The sequence below is a fragment of the Rousettus aegyptiacus genome, unplaced genomic scaffold (genome assembly GCF_014176215.1).
Source record: "Rousettus aegyptiacus isolate mRouAeg1 unplaced genomic scaffold, mRouAeg1.p scaffold_m13_p_1, whole genome shotgun sequence".
NCBI classification, from domain to species: Eukaryota; Metazoa; Chordata; class Mammalia; order Chiroptera; family Pteropodidae; genus Rousettus; species Rousettus aegyptiacus.
The window spans coordinates 26,730,342-26,752,549 of NW_023416284.1; the positions used below are offsets into that span (position 1 = coordinate 26,730,342).

A 22,208-nucleotide genomic window follows, 5' to 3' on the forward strand; every position below is an offset into this window, starting at 1 on the left:
ATAACACGTCTGATGCTTGGAGTCACAAGACAGGAGTCTTTGTATCGCAGCAAGTACTGATGAAATATAGTACTGGTGTGGTCATAGAGTTTGTTTCTTCGGAAGTTGTTAATTTCCCCGAAGTCTGATGTCTTCCAGGCCCCAGACTTTGAAACCATTCTCACTTTATTATGGTACTAACTCTGCTATGAAAGCTTAAGGATTTAAAAAAATTTTTTTTGTATTTACCCTCTCCTCCAACTTCCTTCTATTCCATCTCACCATTTTTGATAGTTATACATTTTTGGTTATTCTGGCAGTTGCCTTTTTAGCGTCTTCAAATACTTAAATTGCTATATCCTGTCCTGTCAGCTCCAAGTATCTGTTCACTTCCTGCTGTGAACAATGAAGAAATCTGTGCACATTACCTTCTTTCCATACCCTTTCTCCTGTCCGTCTTTAAATTTGTTACTTATATATTATTACTTTTACACTGATAAGTTTCATAACATTTACGTTCTCCTTTATATTATAATTATACAGTCTATAGGTTAATTCTAAAAATTGAAGCTAATATATAGTATGATTTTGAAGATATTATTTCCTGGGGAACCACTTAGTATGAATGGACCCAAGAGAAAGAAATGCAATTCCACATGACTGAAACTTCATCACAAGAACAGTCTTCCACAAGTCAAGGAGCAATTTTCCTTCAAAGTATTTATGGTTTCCTTTACTGTTTCTTGAATTCCATGTCATCGTCTTTTTGGATTCCATTTTTGATTGATAGAAAGAACTCTAGGAGGTTTTTTTTTTTTCTTCTTCCAGAAAATATAGGTGACTGAGTGATAAACTTTCTGAACTCTTAAAAAAAGTCTTTATTTCATTTTCAGAGTTTGGGGGGATAGAATTCTTAGTTCAAACTCTTTGTCCTCCAGACTTTTAAAAGTACTACCCCACTGTCCTTGGACCCCTGGCTGTGTTACAAATGAGAAATTCTGATGTAAGTTTTGATTCTCTCTGGAAGCGTTTTGGTTTTTATCCTTAATGTTTTGGAATTTCAACAAGATGGGTCTAAATTTCCTTTTCACTAATTCTGTCCTGAATTCTGTGTGTTCTTTCAATTTAAAAATACATGTGTATTCAACTGAGGAAAATTTCTTTTGTTATTTCTTTGACTATTTCTACCCCTCCCCCTCCCTCTGCCATGGTCTGTGGTGTCTGTTTCTAGATTTCCTTTTTGATGGATATTGAACCTTTTGGACTTATCCTCCGTGAATCTTAACTTTGTTCTTGATATCTTGCTGTACATTCTGGGATATTTTCTAGTTTTAATGTCTAGATCATCAACCTGTCTTTATCCATATCCATTGTGTCATTCAGTTCATCCACTGAGTTTTTTCCACGAGTCATATTTTTAATTTTCAGTAATTATTCTTCTTTTCACTGATTGCTCTATCTTCATAGCAACTACTTCATTTCTATTAAACTAAATAATCTCAATTATTGCTAAAAATAATAATGATCATTTATTTTAAGGTTCTCTTTTATTTGAATTATCTGTTTCCTTTGGACTGAACACTTTTTTCTTTTTCTTTTTTTCTATCTTAGGCTTTCTCATTCTGCTATTGGTTTTCTTCTATTGTTTAGTGATCCTGGTTGTCCATAAAGATTTACGTATGGAGGACTATGTTGTGAATTTCGTGTATGTGTTAGGATACAGGTTCTAGCTCCTGTAACAAGAACCTGACTGTAAGAGTGGCTTAGACAAGACGGCAGTTTATTTCTGTCTTATGTCACAGTCCGAGTGTAAGTGGCTGTGGGCTGATGTGGTAGCTTCACAGTGTGGGTATCTTTAATCTTACTCTTCTGTCATGTGCAACATTTGGCTTCCATCTCTCACCATCACGTCCACACCCTGCTCAGCAAGAAAGAGAAAGGGGAGGGCAAGACTGGAAGTGTATGTATGATTTAGGTTCACACCAGCCATTGGCCACATCTAGCTGCTAGGGAGCCTAGGTAATGTAACCTTTAGCTGGGTGGCATGTGCCCAGCTAAAATGTCTATCACTACAGAAGAAGACAAAAAGGATATTGGTGAAACAATGAACCAGATAGGCCTTCCTGTGAGGTCTTTGGTCTAGTCTTCAGACAGGTTTACGCTTGAATGTGATGGTGGAATCGTGAACCCATCTGATGGGAGGATTCTATGTACAAGGGTGAAGCATTATGATAGCAAGTCTCTCTTTAAGGACTTTAGAGAGGAAGCTGGCCAGGGAACTTCAGCGATTGCTAAAAGAAAGGCGTTGCTCCTTGGCAGACAGTAGTAGACGTCTCCCGAGACGACACTGCCATACTTTCCTGCTTGTGTCCTGCTCCTACACGCAGTTGGCTAGGAGGTCTGGATCCCCCTCAGCTGGGATCCTTTCTTGGACCCTGGCCCCATTACTTTCTTTAGCATTTGCTGGGATTTGGCCTGCCACTAGCTGGGTTAAATTTTACTGGCTCTTCTAAAAAGTTTATTCGGAGACTTTGCAACCCTGGCAGCCCCTTCCTGCTTTTTGTTTTGTTAGCTCTCACTTGAACTATGCTTGGCTTTTCTGGGATAAAAATCACTTAGGACTCTGGGGTCAGACACTAGGTTGCCGTGACTTCTGCTCTGATTTCTCCGTTGATGCGATCTCACGGGTTTTCTTTCTTCTTAAGACATTAACATTTTTGGTCCACAGATGGCAATCTCTCTTGTTTTCCAATATTATGATGTCATCCTTTCAAAAATGGCTTTCTCTGTCATCTAACAATTCCTGGGGAAGATGTGGAGGTGGACACTTGTGCTCTATAGTTAGGAAACTGTTGCATTGTGACTCATTAGCAGAGAGGCCAATATCCTTTCCAGGATACCGACACACCAGGGGGGAAGATGGGCCCTTCCAGCCGAGGGCCATCATCTTCGGAGTCTACAGTGTGGAGAGCACAGTTGCCAGATGAGGCAGCTGAGACTTGCCTATGGGCACATATTCAATGAAGGGTGGGGCTGAGAGTCAGGGCAGGCAGGTGGCTGGCTGCACAGTGTGTGCTCCTGGCTACTGCCCCATGTAACGTCCATGGGCAGCACCCACACAATTCATCAAGGAAACACTACAATTTTGCTCCAGGTATAGGGGTGGACCCAAGCCTCGGGAGCTAGAGACTTGGCTTTGCACCCCCTTTAATGGGCTACCTGGACATTCATCTCTGCTCCCATATTTCAAAAACAGGGTATTGCGCAGGTGGCCTCTAGGAACCTTATCTGACCTAATATTCTGGATACTTACATTACCTAGCCTGGGTACATCAGCTGCTCCAAGGCCCACTCACCCCAGAAGGCCTGATGCTAGCTCTCAATGAACTTTCCGACTAAGTCTGTGTGGCTATGGACACCCCCTCTTGACATTCCAGGCTGTTCTTTAGGATATGACCTGACCTGACCCTCTTGCCCGGCTGTGATATTCCACTCTATGACCCTGCCCCTACCTCTCCAAACTCCTGACCTCCCTCTTCCCACTCCCTCCCACCTGCAGCCTAACTCTTCCCATCCTTTCTGCCTCCTGGCTATGGCCTAAGGCCCGCCTTTGCTCTGCTCTCTTTTTTGTCCATCCAAGTACTACTGGTCACCCTGTCAACTTCCTCCTGGGGACCCCAGTGTCCCTGACAGTACTAATTCCCCCTTCCTCTGGAATGTGCTTATACCTCTATTGTAGATGATGATGATGATGATGATGATGATGATAATAATAGTAGTAGTAGCAGTAGTAGTAGTAGTAGTAGTAATGCCACTTTGCATGGGTGCTGTGATTATAGCACACCAAAGACTCTACAGTCACCACCTCATCTAATTAACCAGGTTCTTCCCTGCAGAGAGAACCTATTGTTGATGCTCCATCTCCTCTCTTAGACTGTAAACACAATGTCTGAATATCGCTTCATAATTGAAAAGTTCCTCAAGATAGTCCTCTGGGAAGGGCTTTATTTTGCAGATGAGGACATAGAAGTTCACGAGGTTGTGGGACTTGTCCCGATGACCACGCTAGAAAGTAGCCAGGCTGTATCCATGGCTCAGGCCTCTCATCCTTAGTGCCATCCTTCTCCAAGAGAATGCTCTCCCTAAGTCTATACCCGGGATTGACTCATTTCTATCTTTCCACCCCATCCTGAGCCCTGGCAAATATGGTGTCCTGAACTCAGGGAATCAGGAGGCGTATGTTGAATAAAACAATGAATTCACTAAGCGTAGAATCACCCTCCCATGCACCTCTCTCCACAGCACTATGACGCCAGCCCCCATCCCTACCCTTTATCTTTGCATTTGAGAAGATGGGCAGAGATGGGGCCTTGAAAGCCGGAAATCCTGGTCCCCTTTTCCCTTCACCCAGAATCTCAGAAAACCCAATGGCGTTTCTTTTTTTGTCCTGTGGAAATGGGGCAGCCTTTTCTAGTTGTTGTCTTTGCCAGTTCAGTGGGGTAAATCCAGCACCTCCTCCTAATATGCAGCCCTGAGAGGCTCGGGGGCAGCTAGAAGGGGTGACTACGGGGCTGCCCTTTGGAGGGAGTGGTGGAGCGCAGCCAGGAGTGCTGGGTTCTGAGTCATCTCCCTGGATGCCAGGCAAGGCACAGCCCTGCTCACTTGCCTGCAGGAACTCCCACTCCCTTCCCAAGAATTCTAAATCTTCCTGACATGTGGTAGTCCTTTCCAAATGGGCTTCCCAGTAGGTTTTGGCCCAAGTGAGTGATTTCTCTTTCCCAAATGGGATCACACCCCTGCTCTCCTGCCCAGGCCACTCATAGGTCCCTTCTCTTGTGGCAATGACAGCTGCCACTTCTTGATTGCTCACTGCGTGTACTGGGCTTGAGACGTTGTACTAATAGTTTCACATGTCACATGCCCATCTGCAGATTTTAGAGAGCAGAGGCTGTGTTTTGATCACTTTTATGTTCTCCGTGCCTGCTCCATAGTAGACACTCATTGGTGTTTGTAAGTAAATGAATGAATGAAGTTATAATCGTGGAAAACTTTAGTTAATGGATGCTTTACAGAAGTCACCTTAACTCCTTTGTGGAAAAAGGGGGTATATTAATTCTTCACACAAGAGAGTATACAGATTTGTTAACAAATAGGATTTTCTAGATTTTGAGTGTCTCTTTCATAAACTTAACTTTTTTCATAACATAACTTTTGGAAACTGCTAGTATAGTATAGTCTAGTATAATTCACAGTAAAATTCACCATTTTAAATGTCCAATTAAGTGTTTTTTAGCATAGTAACAAGGTTATGCAACCATCATAATGATCTAATTCAAAACATTTTATCACTCTAAAAAGAAACCCCTGTACCCATTAGCAGTCACACCAGATTCTACAACCCACCACCCCAGTACCCGGCAACCACCCATTTATCTACTTTCTATCTCCATGAATTTGCCTATTCTAGACATGTCATATAACTGGAATCATACAATACGTGGTCTTTTGTGTCTGGCTTCTTTCATTTAGCATAATGTTTTTAGTCATTTGCTTTAAAAATATCAGCATTTCATGCTGTCTCTTGGAGCACCCTGGCCCCCAGGGGTTCTGAGGCCATAATGCCTGTAAGATCATATAGGTCAGAGCCAGCCGCTATGAGCCATCGGGACAGCATGGGGTGGGGCAGTGTGGGAGTCAGATGGGGGAGCACAGTCACAGCACGAAGTCTGAGGCCAGCAGCAGAACCAGCGGTTAGAAACCAATCACATGGGGACTGCACTAGAATGTTCCTTGGGGGCTGGGAGAGCCCACGGGAGCAGCTGCCTACAAACCCGATTCTCTGGTGGGAAGAGAGGAGTGTTAAGGCTGCCAGCCCCGGGCCTTCCGTTCTGAATCCAAAGGGACAGTCCCATTTACGAGGTGGCCTCAAAGCTCAACAGGAGGTGTCGGTCCCCAGGGCTTGACTGGATCAGATCTGGGTGCAGAACAGGCAACAGCCACCCCAACCACTTAACCACCCTCTCTGTCTAACCCAGGCATCCTTCTAGCTGGGGAGAAGCTTCTGGCAGGAAATCCTGCAGGCTGAGTAGAGCCAAGAAAGAATGCTCCGGTCTCAGGCGATGTGGGCATGAATCAATTGCTTAATTAATTAGTTAAATCTCTTTTTGTTTTTTTAAACAATTTTAACTTGCTTTATTCCACAGGAGAGCTGAGGTGGTTTACAAAAACACGAATTAAAAATGAGGAATCATATTTTTTGTAATTTGTCATTCCATGGAAGACAGAAGATCTAGATGAGAGAGAGAGAGAGAGAGACAGACAGACAGACAGACAGATAGACAGACAGACGAGCATGGACGAGTAGTTTGGAAGGCTCCACATATGGCTCTATTTGGGCCTTGGGATGAGGGTAAAGCTTCCTGGCAGCCAAAAAAGGACAACACAGTTCGTCGCACATTCTCCATGTCCTGATGATAAACACACCTGTTTCTCAGAAAATGCAAGACTCTTCTTGGCACTAGGATCTGAAGGGAATTTCTCTCATGCTGTTTTCAACTGGGAGTCATTCATTTAAGTCATTCCTCCAATGCGTCTTGGGCTCCAACATGCCAACACTGGGCTGACTTTGATGCTGTCTAAGTTGCCAGGTGGGCCCCACCCTTTACATCATTAGCTCTTGTTTGAGAAACACTATGCCATTTGGTGACCATCATTCCAAGTTTTGCCAGAAACACATACCATCTGTACTGTTATTTATGTAATATTTTAATTTACATTGACTTGAATTTGACTTGTTAAAACATAGCCTTGTCCTAAGCAACAGGGATCATAGGTGTAACTGCCAACTCTACGTTTTTATTGAATTAAATAACTTACTATTAAAATAAAGAATTTCGCCCATGTTCCCCTGAAATCACCTCATGTTCTATAGTGTTTCATGTCTTGCACTTGAGAAATAAGCCCTCACCCTTCATCCTCCCATCCCATGCACTGGATGGCAAAGCTCCGCCTCACCTCCTCCTTCTGATGGAGTGATGGAGCCGGTCTTCTGGACCATAGAGCTGGAAGGGCTCTTGAGCAGCATCCAGTTTAAAGCTCATGTGTGACAGATAAAGATGCTGGGGTCCAGGAAGCAGAAGGCTCTTGCCCCAAATAACAAGGCTAGTGGAAGGGCAGGTGTCAAGACTTCTCCCAGCTTTGCCTTCCTCACTTCCCCAGATGGATCAGTGAGCAAATATATAGCCAAAGACTGAAACTCACTGAAGGAGTCTGAGAGAGGGACCGGGGTCTCACCTGACCCTGCAGGAGCCCTGTGAGGGCAGAAACTGTCTGTTTTGTTCACCAGGGTAAATCTAGTATCCAGCACTCTGTCTGGTACCTAGTAGGTGTGCAGAAAACAACTGTGGGATGTTAAAGCTGAGTTCAGGATAATGGTCACCTCTGGAGGACAGATGTGACCTTCGATTGTGCAGGGCTATGAAGTGGCTTCCCCTGTATTTGTTGCAGTCTCTTTTAAGTGGGATGGTAGGTTAACTGCTGTTAATTATATCATTGTCTATTTTGTTGTTGCTGTTTGATTGAAATATTTTTAAAAATTTAAATGTATTTGTTAAAATACACGAGTAAATCTAGTATCCCTTTAACAAGTGTGTTTTCTCTCTGCTAATAGAACATTCTGCGCCCCATCTCAAGTGGCTCTAACTGAAGTGGAAGAAATGGCGCTGATTTCCACGGCTGGTATATCCCAGCCGGGGGTCGTCTCAGTGTGTCATCTTTCCCTCCACTCCAAAAGCCTGTGGCACTTGGGTGGTGAACATGAGTATGAACTGAGGCCAACTGAGGCAGAGTCCATCTCGAACCAGGCCATGGCATTGTTGGTGTGACTCACACAGACCAAACTGGGTCTGAACCCCAACTGGATCCACATGGGCTCCAGGGATGAGCACCATGTCAGGGCAGTGAGTGCTTCTGTAAAACCAAGCCACCAACCCATTTCTTTGTCTTCTACCTGCAAAGAGGACTAGTCTCGGCATATACATTTTGCGAACAACAGACTATCATGTTGGCTCAGATGCCAGGCGAGGATGTACTTTGAGATTGCCAAGAGGGAGCCACAAAGTCTGAGCCTTGGAGTTAGAAGAGACCTCCAAGGTCATTGGCACAAGCTCTCAAACAAGCCTCCAGCGTCCCTTAGGGGCTGCTCTCAGAGGGCCACTCATGCTCTGGGGCAGCAGCAATTGCTCTTTTCTTTTTCCCAAGAAGGTGGAGGAGACATTTTTTTGTTTGTTTTTATAAAAATAAAATCACCCCACGTACATTTCTCTGCACCGTGCTTTTCTCATGGAGAATTTTCTAGGTCAAAGGCCACCATTTTTTTTTTTTTTTTGAGTACTTAGAATACACCGGGTACAGTTCTAAGCACCTCACATGCATCAAGCCTATAGGGCAGGCACTATTATAATCCTTATTTTACCACGAAAAGACTGATGGTCAGAGAGGTTATATAACACAATTCGTAAGTGGTAGAATCCAGATCTGAACCCTGGCAGTCTGTCTCCAGACCCTGTATTCCTAACCACTGCACTTTAACTGCTTTTCTAAACAGAGACAGGGTCTGTCTTCCTCTTTTTAATAGCTGAACAATTGGCCAAGGTTTGGCTATATTACACTTTCGAACTTTCCCTACTATTAAGTTTTCATATTTTTTATAATTTTTTTGCCACTAGAATTTTGCAGTAAACATCCTTTGTACACATATCTTTACAGACTGGTGCTATTGTTCTATGGGCCGGATTACAAGAAGTGGGGCCATGGTCAAAGGGTATGTGTGTTTGGGGTTGGAATAGCTACGTGGCCTATTGTTCGCAGTTCTTCCGAATGATGAGCCACGTGATTTTCACTCACTGGTTTTGATTCTGTCCCAAGGACCACCTCTGACCCCTTTTCTCCAGAACGACCTTTGTGATGATTGAGGTCAGTCTTCTCTTTCCCAGTTTCTTCAAATGTTCCTCTAACAACATAGTGGCATGTTCCCTACAGCTGGTCCAGACACCTCTTAAAGTACAGCACTCTCTGGTGTGACCTCTTCCCCACTGAAAGACACATGCGGAGAGGGACAGTATCGTTCTGATGTCAGTACTGCAGCAGGAGAGATCCAAGTAGGTAGAGTTCAGAGTTCTTATCTTCAGCTCCCTGCATGTCACACACTTGCCTTCCTGAGAAAGAGGCCCTCAGCGAGATATTAAAGACCAACCAAATTCTACCCCCACACAATGAAAAAAATAAAGCTCATTCTTTACTCAGAAAAGATGCCAATGATTTTGGAGCCAGACAGACCTTCATAATCTTCTAGCTCAATCCATTGTTTTTCAAAAGAGCCCCTGAGGGCAATGACCAACCCAGGCTCAAGCATCGGGTGTGTGGCTGCATTTTTAAGAGCTGGGAGCAGGGCCACTGGGGTGTGCTTTTCTCCAGCTCCCTCTGCCTGCTGGTTCCTAGGAACTGTCTTACTAGAAAGGCAGAGTGTAAATATTTTGCTAAGCAGCCAAGAGAGGAAACTTACCCAGGCTGAGCTGCCCTGTGCTGGGCGCTGGCCATGGACACAATGCTCAATGAGGGCCATTATCTAGGAAGGGAGGGCTGTTTGTTCCGCTGCGGGTCGGTGCCAGAGCCCGGAGCCACCAGGCTTGCCACTCTGGCTGCCATACAGAAGAGTCTCCTTGCGCTCAGCAGACTCTGTGGTTATGCAATGCTGGGCCAGGAGGTTAACTCTCCCCGGACAGGAGCCAAGCCTTGCTCCTTCCTGCCTCAGCATGTCCATCTGAAAATGCTCAAAACTGAGGGCCTCAGTGTTTGCAAAAAATACTTGGGCCCTGAACCTGCTGGTTTATTCCAAAGGGTGTAGTGTGCCCATCCCTATAGCTCCTGGCACCTCCCACCGAAGCCGTGGGCCCCAGCCACGGGGTCTGCCCACTGTTCCTCGGATATCGCTTGCAAGCCTTGAAATCCTGCCTCCCAGACTGTGCTCCTGCCATTCCCTCTGCCTGGAAAGCTCCTCTCGCCTTCTTCCTCTGTCCGCTGTGTCTAGTCTAAGCCTTCCCCTTCTTTCTTAAGCACCAGTTACATCCCACGTCCCCAAAGCCTTCCCTGACCACTCCAGCTACCAGTGATCCAAGCTGAAGTAGTGAGTTTTCAAGCCAAAGGAGATCCTGGAAGTTATCTATCCAACTACCTCATTTTCCAGATGAGAAAACAGGGGCTTCGAGAGGCTGACTAACCTGATAGCTGAGTGAGCAGCAGGGCTCTCTTCTTTAAACTTTTTCTCTTATACCTTGAATCCCATCCGTCAGTGGATCACGTCAGCTCTGCCTTCACTGTATCCAGAATCCAACCACTTGCCACCACCCTTACAGCTGCCACCTTGGTCTGCAACACTATCACCTGACAATGGCACCAGCCCCCCCTCACCCCCCACCTGGTCTCCTGTGCTGCCCCGGACTCCTGCAGAGCGGTCTCCACACGCAGCCAAGGCGGCACCTCTTTGCTTGGACCTCCAGCAGTTTCTCAGTTATCTGCACATTCTCTTCCTGTCACCTCTCCAGCCTCCTCTCCTCCTAAGCACCTCTCCTCCTAGCCACACTGGCCTCCTTGCTGTCCCCCTGGCACAATCCCACCCCTGCCGACCACCTGATGCCTTTTCTTTTCTCACTACCATCTTGCCACATACTATATATTTTACATAAGTAAAAGATAATATATTTATATTTATTTTATTGACATTGGATTCATATCTTTATTATCTCACAAAACATACAGTATGTGATACGGTGACAATACGTTGGTCTATTCTCCCCTACTAGAATGTAACTCCAAGAGGCAGGGATTTTTATGTTTTGTCATCTAGAATGGTGCGTGGCACCTTGTGTTTGGGCAGGGCTGGTCTGAGGATGGATGATGGCGATGGTGGTCCTGGTATCACCATGACATAGTGCGTGAGTGGGGAGGGGACAAGTTTGGTGGTACATGCGGGACTAATAGAGGAACAGGCTCTGAAGGCCCCAGGGAGGCCAGCTGGGAGGCTTCCCAGATACCGTATTTTCAGGGCTTCATGGAGGAAACACCCAGATCTGGGCCTCAGAGCCTCCTAAACCCAGCCCAGGCAGAGCTGCTCCAGAACAGCGAATCCACAGAGGTGGCCAGAGAGGTGGCCACAAAGTTGGCCACAGAGGCTGCTCTGATGGAGCTGTGAGGACCCAAGCATGGCAGCCCCTCCTGGCTTTTAGGCACCTTGAATCTGCAAGTCCGGAAATTTATATGCATATTTAAAAGCTCTTCAGTGGGTGACTTGTAGGCGCCCCTGGGCATGGGGGCCACAGCTGAGGTCCTTTGCACAGAGCTTTATTCCCAGTCATGAATATCTGTTGAATGGATAAAGAGATGGAAGGGAATGGGGAAAGGAGCTAAGACAGTCACAGGGGAGGAAGAGGAAGGCTCCGAGCAACAAGATGATCCCAGGACACATGCCAGCCACAACCTAGCAGAGACAGAACGGCAGGGCTTGTCCTGACAGGCGGGGCGGGCGGTCCCGGTTCTCCCTGGCTCGCCCACACCTGCAGCTATGCTGGCGGGAGCGCGAACCTCGATCAAGCAGAAACTCGTGATTTCAGTTTTATTTGGATGGACACTTTTATTTACCCAGGACACAATTTCTTTGAGGTAGACTAGTTTTCTTCTAAAGAGGGGCCCAAACTGAGTTACCTGGGTGACTTCAAATCTCCTTTCTCTTGGTCTGTCCCAGCCCAGCCTGATTCTGCTCTCGCCTCTCTGTGCAGGTCTCCTTTTCACCTAAGCCTTTTCTTCCCAGGTGCGGGTGCTCATTCCTCAGGCTTTGGTCCTTAATCCCCTCCTTGTCTCTCTCTGCATTGTCTTCACAGCTGCGCACATCGCCTGCTTTGCCCTGGAATGCCCCAGTCTTGTATTTCCAGCTACCAACATCATGGCCTGGCCAACTTGCTGTCCTCTTAAATTCAATATGCTTGTCACCAAAGTCACCTTTTCCCCTCCTCTGCCTTTGATACCACCATTCTCCAAAACCCCTAGGCTTACAATATCCGAACCAACTGGGAACTCCTCTCCTCTGCCTGCATATCCTTATCCACCCATCTACCCAGCCATTCCCTCATTTGCTCAGCACTTACTGTCCAAGTACCACTGTGTATCAGACTGTCATAGGCTCTAGGACATTCACCATGCCTGTTCCTCCTCCCTCTGTGAGACCTCCAGGACCAACCCAGGCCCTGGGATTATGAGAAGCCTGTTCCAAACTAAGTAGTCCCACCTTTGCAGGTAACTCATAGTGTGACCTAAGTCACTTGCCATGTCTGAGCTTGATTGTCCTTGTCTGCTATTGGAGAGGATTATTCATTCCTGCCTTACATCTGCCCGGCCTGCCTGTGACCCCTACAGGTGATGTTAGTCTCCAGAATGCTTATGACCATCACCTCAACCATGTTGCAGCCTTCTTCCAGACCATGGCCCTAACCCCTGCAGCCTCCTAGACTCCAGTCTGAGATAAGGCCCCAGAATCTGCATTAAAAACAAACAAACAAACAAACAAACAAACAAACAAATCACCGGGTAATTCTGTTGCAGGGTGTGCGTGTGTATCACACTTGGAGAAATTCTGGCTCACAGGATAAAGTCCAAAGTCCCTCACTATCCCCCAACTCCCTAATCAGATCACAGCCCTGCTTTCCAGATGCAGGTCCCATCGGCCTCAGCGGTCGCCAGGTTGACTTGTTCACTCACCACCCTGAACCCAGAACTGAGTCCGCTCTTCTCCTGCCAGTTCCCCAACACAGAGAGCCTTCCTGGCCCCCCACTCCTGCAAAGTCCAACTGAAATGTCTTCTTTTTCCTCCATACAGGTCAGAAACACCATTTGTCATCAGTCCTCAAAAGACATATGCACGGGCTCACATACCAGCTTCCTAACTAGACTGTGAGCTTCCTGAGGGCCACTGTCCCTCGTGCAGCTCTTTGCGTTCAATAACAAATGCTTATTGAGCATCTACTAAAACCTAAACAGGCACCCCAGCAGCATGCAAAGGAGGAAGGCAGAAGTCCTGCCTGGAGGCGCGCCCTCCCTAACAGCAAAGACAGAGGGTACTTATATACTTGATCAGAGGAGAAATAAAGATAGAGATCCTATCACAGGGGAGGGGCATGCAAGGGGGCAGAGGAGGAGAACCTGGAACAGCATGTGCAAAGGATTAAAGTGCGAGGGGTTCTGCACGGGAGCAGGGGAGGGGGAAGAGGGACAGATGATGGGACTGGCTGGATTGGAAATGCTGAGCTACATTGGACTCATCCCGTAGGTCAGAGATGGGCAAGTCCAGCCTGCTGCAGGTTTTGTACATAACGTTTTACTGGAACGTAGCCACACCCTCTGTTTTCCACACTGTCCACGGCTACTTTCACGAAACGACAGCAGAGGTAAGTAGATGCAAAAGAGATTTATTGGGCAGCAAAGCTTAAAATATTTACTATCTGGCCATTGAGAAAAAAAGTCCTGCCTATCCCTGCCATAGGCATTGGAAGCAATTGGTGAATTTAACATGGGGACAGCATGGTCAGATTTGTGTTTTATTTTTCTGTCACTCTGGGACAATGCTAGAGCAGACAAGCCAGTGGGAATGGAAGGTCATTGGGAGGCTGGTATAACTGTCCAGATGAGGGATGGATATTGATAAGATAGTTGTTTGTTAAGAGATTTATTAAGAGTTGTTGTGTGCCCTCATTGGACTGAGGCCTTCATATAGTCATTTAATCTGCACGGCAACTGCAGGTAGCATTGTTAGTCTCATCTTATGGACGGGGCACAGAGAGGTGAGGTATCTTGCCCAAGGTCACACAGATGGTATGCAGCAGGGCCAGGCTGCAAACCCAGTGCCAGGCTCACGGTCTTCAGGGTTGAGCACCTTTGCATGTTGATGAATCTCTCAAGCTTCCCCGAGAATTTACAGAACACAAGTTCTCTACAGGAGAAAACCTACCCTGAGTTGAGTCAGGCAGGAAGTGGGAGGCAGGACTGTGGCTATTTTGGAAAAGCGACATGAAAAACCACGAAACTTCCTACCTGTCCCGTTTTGCTCCCATCTGTCCTCGGAAACAAGGCTGCCCCTCTCTTAGATAAAAAGGTGTTTCTCCCCACACAGTGGCTTTGCCGCTGGTGGTGGGAGAGAGCACTAAGCTTAGCACACGTTTGCTATTTTTAAAGGACTATATAAACAAACAGGGCTATGTAAATAAGAAAAAAATGAGGTCATCCTTTTAAAATCTAAAAATGCTTTTTTTCTATGGGGTATGCAGCAAAACCTCAGAGAGAACTGGTGCTTTTTTATCCCCAAGAGGCCTTCTCTAGCCCACAGCTTCTCAAAGCCAGTAGGCCTTACCCTCCCTTCCTTGTACCACCTAGGGAAGGCGGGAGCCTGGGGGTCAGGACTCCTGGGTTTTATTCCTGGCTCTGTGGGCTTTGCCTCGAATGCCCAAAGCCGCTGCCCAACCCCAGCCACCATCTCCTTGGGACCCTGATATCCATCCCCATCCAGGCCACTTATAAGCACTGCCCATGCTCACATGCCCTCCTCCTGCACAAAGCCTGCCCGGCATGCCGACCCAGCTGACCCCTCTGCCATCCCTCTCCTCTCCCTTGCCTCGTCCCCCACCCTGAGTGGCCTCAAAGGCCCTTTGCATACTGATTCAAAACCATTTGTATGCTCCCTCCACTCCCACCCCCATTTCTCTTAGTATATTTTGAACTTTCCCCATGTCCTTCTGAGCCTCTTCTTCTAAGCTGATGGCTGAAACTCGTAAAAGTGGCCCCAGAGAGCTGTGTTTATGTCATAATACTTTTAGGAGACACCTTAAGCTTTGGCAGGAGCTCAGGTAGCTTCTCTGTGTTCCCTGAGTACATTTTCCGCTGCTGAGCCCCCTCCCTGCCTCCTTTCACTACTTCCTCCTCCGCCTCCGAACTCTCAGCATCCTCGGCTCCTCATTATCCTTAAGCACAGAAATAAGAACCACCAATATTTGCCAAAGGGGCGGTTTGCAAATTGTGTTCTATGGAAGTGTTTCAGAGGTTCTTCGAGTGTCAGGTGAAAAATTTATTCTAAAAATATAGTTTGACTCCTATTAAAACTGTTATGAAAAATGAACCTACACCTTCCAACATGGTCTACGGCACACTGCAACACACTGAGCACAGCCAACGGGTGTGGCCAGCTTAACTTGGTTTGTGCCGGCCTTCGACTAAGGCCTGGGTAGATCTTGAACGTCAGTATTGAAATGTGTCTTCAACTAGAAAGATCGGAGCTCTTTACTGGGCATCTTTATGTTGTCGTTGTTTAAATTCAGGACTACACATGCTTGCACAAACCAAGCGAATGAGTACACTCGAAAGCTTTCAGTGATATGAGAACATATTACATGAATTATCACAAAAATGTCATAAATGATTGTGCGCTTCCTTCCTGTCTGAGTGTTGTAATAAGAAGGAATTCAAGCAGTTGTCTGAAACTGTCAGTGATGCAAACCAGAATTCCCTTCTACCCCTTCCCAAATGTCCACATCACATTGAACTGAAGACCATCCTGGACTTCGAGGTGAGATGTAAGAAATCCACCATTCGCAGCCTCTTATTGATATGATTTAGAATTTTCTTAACACTGTACAACCAAGCCCCCCCGTCCCCCACCTCCCCCCCCAAATAACACAAAACAACAAAAAACTGATACTAAATGTGACAGCTGATACAGCAATACAGTGATTATCTGGAACAGAGTTCGGCAAACTTCTTCTATAAAGGGCCAAATAGTAAATATTTTTGGCTTTGTGGGACAGACAGTTTCTGTCACAACTACTCACTCCTGCTATTAGAGTGGGAAAGCAGCCATAGATAATGTGTAAATGAATGGCATGGCTGTGTTCCCATAAAATTTTATTTACAAAAATCAAGCAGCAGCCTGGGTTAGGCCCATGGGCTGTAATTTGCCCACCAACAATCTAGACCCTGAGATTTCAATGCTTTATGCATCAGAGTCATAGTTTTATTGATGGCATTCTTAATAAATAGACTTTAAAATTTCGAACTTAAAAATAAATATGTACTAATACACATGTATTAATAAACTACCACTTTAACCTGTTTTATATTATTGGCATTCCATGTAGGATTCGACTTTTAAAAATGGCTTCCAAGACTATAAAAGTTTTCAAACTCCTAGCAGAGAGCTTTGCAGCAGAGTCAATGTTCTCGTATCTATTTTCAGATTAGGTTCATCCTCTAGTCACTCATTCAGAAATCACATTTATTCTGGAGAAAGTTTCAGTTCAGGCCCCTACTGAAGGGGGGCTCTGACTCTACATCTCCCCACCCTCAAATAATTCCAAATATTCTCAGATGGCGTGAATGGGCTTCTCCAGCACAGGAGAGTCTGCGATGCCACTGAAAGTTGGCACAGTGCTGGCTCCTGGCTGGCACACGCACCTGCCGGGCCTGAGCCTTCCACCTCATTCGGATGCTGTATTCCAGCCCCTTCCCTGATGACTTGGGGAAGCTGGGCCAGCAGTTGGCCATGAGCTCCTGGATACTCCAGAAGCACTGAGTCAGCACCCCATTAATCACAGATGCTTTTATTCCCCAGGGAGAGCACAGGAAGGGGTGGGGACCAGATTTCTTGCTGAAACTGACAGCTCATTTCCCTCGACCAAGTATCATCCCCTTCAGATTCTACCATGCAGCTGACAGAGCCCGCATGGACAGAAAAGGAGTTTGGGAGTGAAGTAGGGGAGGACACATGCCAGGTCTGGAGAGAATTCCCTGCTCTGCATGTCCCATGACAGCTTCCCCCTATCTCTGCTTGCATCTCTCAGAGGTTTCTGTTTCCAGCCTAGTTCAGGTATCTACTGAGCACCTAGCTGAATAAATCCAGACTCTGCCCTGAGACTGCCAGTAGAGTAGAACCAGAAACGGATGTGATACATACAGAACGAAACAAATGCTAAATTGAGGCACCACGAGGTATCCCAGGATGCCAAAGAAGAGGGAACCATTCATTACGGCCCTACTGATTCCGATTAGAATGTAGATATTCCTGAGGGAAAAGTTATCCTTGAAATTGTCACTGCCTTGCTTCAGGAAGCATCTTAGTAGAGAAGAAAGTGCTGTTCCTTACTGGCTGAGTGACTGTCTTTAAATGACCGAACCTCTCCATGCTGTTTCTTATTTTCACAAAAGGAACAATAGAACCAGCTTCATTGGGTTTTCTGTAGGACCCAATCTTGGCTGTAAAGTGCCAGGGCTCATGTGCAGTGCCACTCCTTTTCTTCACCCTGACTCTTACGGACTTATGCGCTGGGACCCAGTAGCGGAGCATGGCAGACATGTCACAGTGCTGCCGCTGGGAGGACAGGGTGGTGGCTGAGCTGCCTGCATGAGTGAGAGGGGCTGCTCATGTTTGAGGAGCCTTTGCTGTGTGTCCAGCACCATTCTAGGGCCCTTACCTGTGTTTTCACAGTAGTCCTGTTAGGTAGGTAACCACTACTTTTCCATTGCACAAGTGAGAAAGACAAGGTAGAGAGATTGAGCAACTGCGGTAGCTGGGATTTGATGCTCGTAAGATCTACAGCCTTCACTATTAAGCACCGCATCAAACATCCCCCTCAAAATGAAGCTCATTTGCTCAGTTCTTCCTTTGAGTCCAGGGGATGATTTCTCCCCTTCCATTGAGAATCCTGGTCATGGGTGGGTCCAGTGAGCTTATGTGGGGTGGGCCAGCTATGGGTGGAGGCTTGGGCCCAGTCACTCCACTGTTCAGGCAGCTACAAGTGACGCCCTCTCTGAAGGCTGCCTGAGGCCTGCCCTCTTCTCATGAGAAAACTTCTGCTTGGAGGAAAGGGGAGTAGGCACTGTTCACTGCACACAGGGCTGGGAAGCACCACCTGGGACTCACAGCCAAACCCACAGACCCAAACACAGGATGAGCACATCCAAGCCCCAGAGCACCCAAACTTTGGCTCCATCAGAATGAAAATACAGATTCCTGTGTTTCCAATCCTCGAGGATCTGATGCAGAGAGTATGGGTGGGCCAGGGAATCCACTTTTTAGCTAGCTAGCTAGCTAGCTAGCTAGCTAGCTAGCTAGCTATCTATCTATCTATCTATCTATCTATCTATCTATCTATCTACTAAGCACTTTCTTCCCCATCCCTGGGTGATTCTGATGCATCCACAGCTAGACAAAACATAAGACATATTCCTGACCCAATGAGCTTCTAACACCACACACCAAGAACAAAAAAGACACACACACACGCACGCACACACACGCGCACACAGACCCTGTGCTGGGGTCCTTCCCCAGGCCAGTTAAATAAAGTATCTCTGGAGGTGCTACTAGAATTTAAAAATATTCTCCAGGTGATTCTAATGGGAAGTCAGGGCTGAGAACCCAATGTCCTTTCAATTCATCATAACAGGGAGGGCCCTGCTGAAACCGTCCTTGATCTTCAGTATTCACTGTGCTCCTCCGAGTAGGGAGCATGTGGGCCGGGGTACCCCAGGCAAGAGCCTTCATGCGGGGAGGACCGAGAGAGGGACAGAGAAGCAGGTGGAGCTCTGGAAAGCAGGAGGACACAATGGAGCTGGCAGGTGGGGAGGCTGTAGTGCCTCAAGAGGAGTTGCTGCCAGGGATAGAATCGAAACTGAGGCATTAGAGACACAGGACTGTATTTTGGGGGAGACAGCATAGGAGCAGTAAAAGAGTGTGGCACTCAAGGCCTCTATTCTTGGCCAAGGAAGTCCTGAGAACTTCTCACTTTCACAGAGGCTCAAGGAAAGCAAAAATAACAATAATAATGATGGTGATAACAATATACTTTAGAGAGGAAGTGCACTAGCAAGATTATGCAAGAAAGATCAAAATGGTACCCCCAGCAAGCATATGCAGTGACAGCCCGTTTCTTACCTGTGCTGAAGGCACCACTTTCGATGACCAAAACTAAAACGCTGTTCTCTTTGAAAACCAGAGTTCATGTCCACTCCTGCTGCAGCTGCCTTCCGCTCACTCTCTGCTCTTCCCTTTGGAAGGGAGAGCTTGCCTGGCCAGTATCTCTTGAGGCTCCTCCATGAACTAGTTCGAGGCTGCTGGGTTTGTGTCTCGAATCCTGCAGTAGAAGGTCAGTAAACATGGTCAAGCAGTTTGCTTGGTCAGCTTCTTTAGACACAGAACAATATCTACCTGGTGCCAGGAGGCCTAGGCCCCTAACTCCTCCCAAGCTGCTTGCCTTGGTGCAGGACTAGAGTCCCATGTTCCCCAGGGAGGACGGTATGGCCTGGTGGCCACCCCCTACCCAGTTTAGCAGGCAGATTCTCCTGGTTTCCTGTCCCCCTGATGTATACATCTTGCATTATCCCCAGAACTGTGAATATGATGGATTTTACTCCCATGATTAGGTTGTGTTATAGGGCACAGTTGACCTTGAAATAGGAAGATTATTCTATATGCTTGACATAGATGAGAAAGTCCTTCAAAAGCAGAGTTTTCTCAGGCTGGTCACAGAAGAGAAAGTTATAGAGATTAGAATCTGGAGAAGAATTTTACTTGCATTTGCTGCCTTGAGGATAGAGGAGGCTTATGGAAAGAACCTGAGGGCAGCATGTGGGAGCTAAGAGTACCTCACTCCCCACCAGCTGACACCCAGAAAGAATATAGTACCTCAGTCCTACAACCGAAGAACCCAAATTCTGTCAACAACCAGGATAAGCTTGGAAAAGTGGGATTTTCCCCCAGAACAGCCAGGCAAGAATTCAGCCTAGGAGCGCCTTGATTTCAGCTCTGAGTGGAGAATCCCACTACTCTGTGCCAGACTTCTGACATATAGAACTGTGAGCTAATACATGGGTGTTGTTTTAAGTCACTAATTTTGAGGTAATTTGTTACACAGCAAGAGAAAACTAATGCAACCTGCAAAAGTGACTCATATTCAGGCATGAGTAAGAATTAAATACAATAATAGACATAAGAGCACATTGTATTCCCCAAGTCACCAAACAAAACAGAGCATTCAGGGCCAAGGGAGACCTGACTCAATGCAGAAGCTCAACAACAATTACTGGATGAATAGACGAATGAATGCGCATCGGTTTTTAGTAATCAACCTTCCAGGCTATTGTAAGGATCAAATAAGAAAATACAGAGGAAAATTGCTTCCTGATCTAGAAAGCCCGAGATGTTTTAGTTGAGTATGGTGTGGTATGTCACATCCATGCTGCTCTCTTGGGACTATACTTTAGTTTATCTGCTAGAAGCAGTATGGTGTGATGGCTGGAATGTGGCTTCTGGGGTCAAGATGCCTGGGTTCAAGCCAGCCCTTCTATTCATTACCTCTGCAGCTTCGGGAGGTTGCTTAGCTTTGCTGTGTCTGTAAAGGGGAGGCTAAGAATGGCAAGCACCTCCTGGGGTTTTAATGATTCAATATCTATAAAGGCTGGACCAATGCCTGGCATGCGGTACAGATGCTGTAATTGCTATGGATATGATCCCAGAGTGGACCCAGTAATCCAGGTCTGGAGTCATCTGCACACAAGCCTGGAGCTTTGTCATCTTCCTTCTTTTGGGCACCATGCTTTTTATTGACATAGCCCTGGAATAGTTAGTGTTTTGGCGACTACATCCCACTTCTGATTTCTACAGAATGTATGCGTAACTGAAGCCCCTCTGCTGCCCTCCACCCGCCCCCCACCATCTTTGCTGCTCTCAAGTCTAGCCAGTCATGTCCCACACCTCAGAACAGCATCACACCACCAAACGGTGCAGTGGAACTTGCCTCATGGCTTCTGCCTATCATTTCCTAGTCCTGTTGTCCCAGCTCTTTGTCATTCCACAGTTTTCCATCACCCCCAGATCTGACCTCACACTCTCCAAAAGATCTTAATTATTGCTGAAAACGGCTGTGCTTGATCCCTTCCAGTGAAGAAACACTGATTTCTCAGAACATGCTCTTTTATAAACACTGTCCACAATTGCCCACTTCTGAGCCTTCACTCAAATACTACTTCCTTCCCTTATGATCATGTCTACCCAGCCAAATCCTACCCATCCTCCCTCAGAAGGCTCAGCCAGCTCTGCAAAACTGGACTTAAGTCCTGCCTTTCTAAAATACCCTGAGCATATTTGTCGTGCTTTTCAAGATAAATAACAGCACCCGTGTGCACAGAGACTCTAGGAGTCTTATACCCCTTGTGGGTTGCACACACCTTGGCAGGTCAGTCTGACTCATCCCCTAGAGCCTGGTATGGTGTCTCATGGTCAGTGTAGAACAATTCTCTTTAGAACCTAATTTGGTTGTTTATTTATTTAACAGATGCGCGCGCATTCAGTGCCTATTTTGGGTCAGGTGTGGTGGTAGGTGCTGGGGATAAAAGATAGCAAAGATTCAGTCCCTACCTTCAAGGGGATAACATCTGGGGGTGGAAACGGGGCAAAGGATCAAAGAAATTCATTCCAGCATCGCTGGTTCTAAGCTACCACATGGCGAAGGCATAGACAAGAGGGTAGTCCATATGGATGGTGTCTGAATGTATAACAGAAAGAGAGAGGATGTTTTAAACAAAGGAAGTAGACCAGAGACCCCTAACTGGCCAAACGTTCAAGAAATTCCATGCTGTTCACATAACTGGAGGTGAGGGGAAGTGATAGCTCATGAGGGAAGACTTGGGCAGGGGAAGAACTCGATATATGAGATAGCCCGGACCTGATCTTGTGGTGGAGTGAGGTCATCGAATCATTTTAGTCAGTGAGGTAATGCAGTCAGATTAGGGGTGTGGCTCGAGGAGATAGCATGAGGTGGAAAGGGTAAGCTGCCGATCTCCTACCCACGAGTGAGGCCAGCATCACCTGAAGCAGGTGGGAGAGCTGGTGGACATGCCTGCATTTTGAGTTACACACACACACCTGAGGTTCTACATGGCTAACTATGTCCATTTGTTTACCTTTTCTCCACCAAACACCGCTGAAATAAAGAGAGAAATGTGCGAATAAGAACAGACCCATAGTAGCACCAGCTGGTCAGCTAGTCTGAGGAAAAGCAGATGAGTGGGAGTGACAGAAAATCTAATCAGAGCTAAGCCAGCATCACCCAACAAGAGTAGGGAAAAGCCCACCTGTCAGA

The 22,208-nt window shown here is 46.5% G+C and overlaps 1 protein-coding gene across 11 annotated transcripts in view; it reads right to left on the reverse strand.

Moving 5' to 3' along the window:
- Nucleotides 1–22,208, reverse strand: part of HIVEP3 (HIVEP zinc finger 3) — a 432,406-nt gene that overhangs the window by 72,659 nt on the left and 337,539 nt on the right. For 10 of the 11 annotated variants that reach the window (XM_036232703.1, XM_036232685.1, XM_016140000.2 and 7 more), the window contains one exon: nt 19,004–19,202. The gene's annotated coding sequence lies outside the window, so the exon portion shown is untranslated. Of the gene's footprint in view, nt 1–19,003; nt 19,203–21,484; nt 21,612–22,208 lie in introns of all 11 variants that reach the window. The other variant, XM_036232708.1, reaches the window with a different exon arrangement.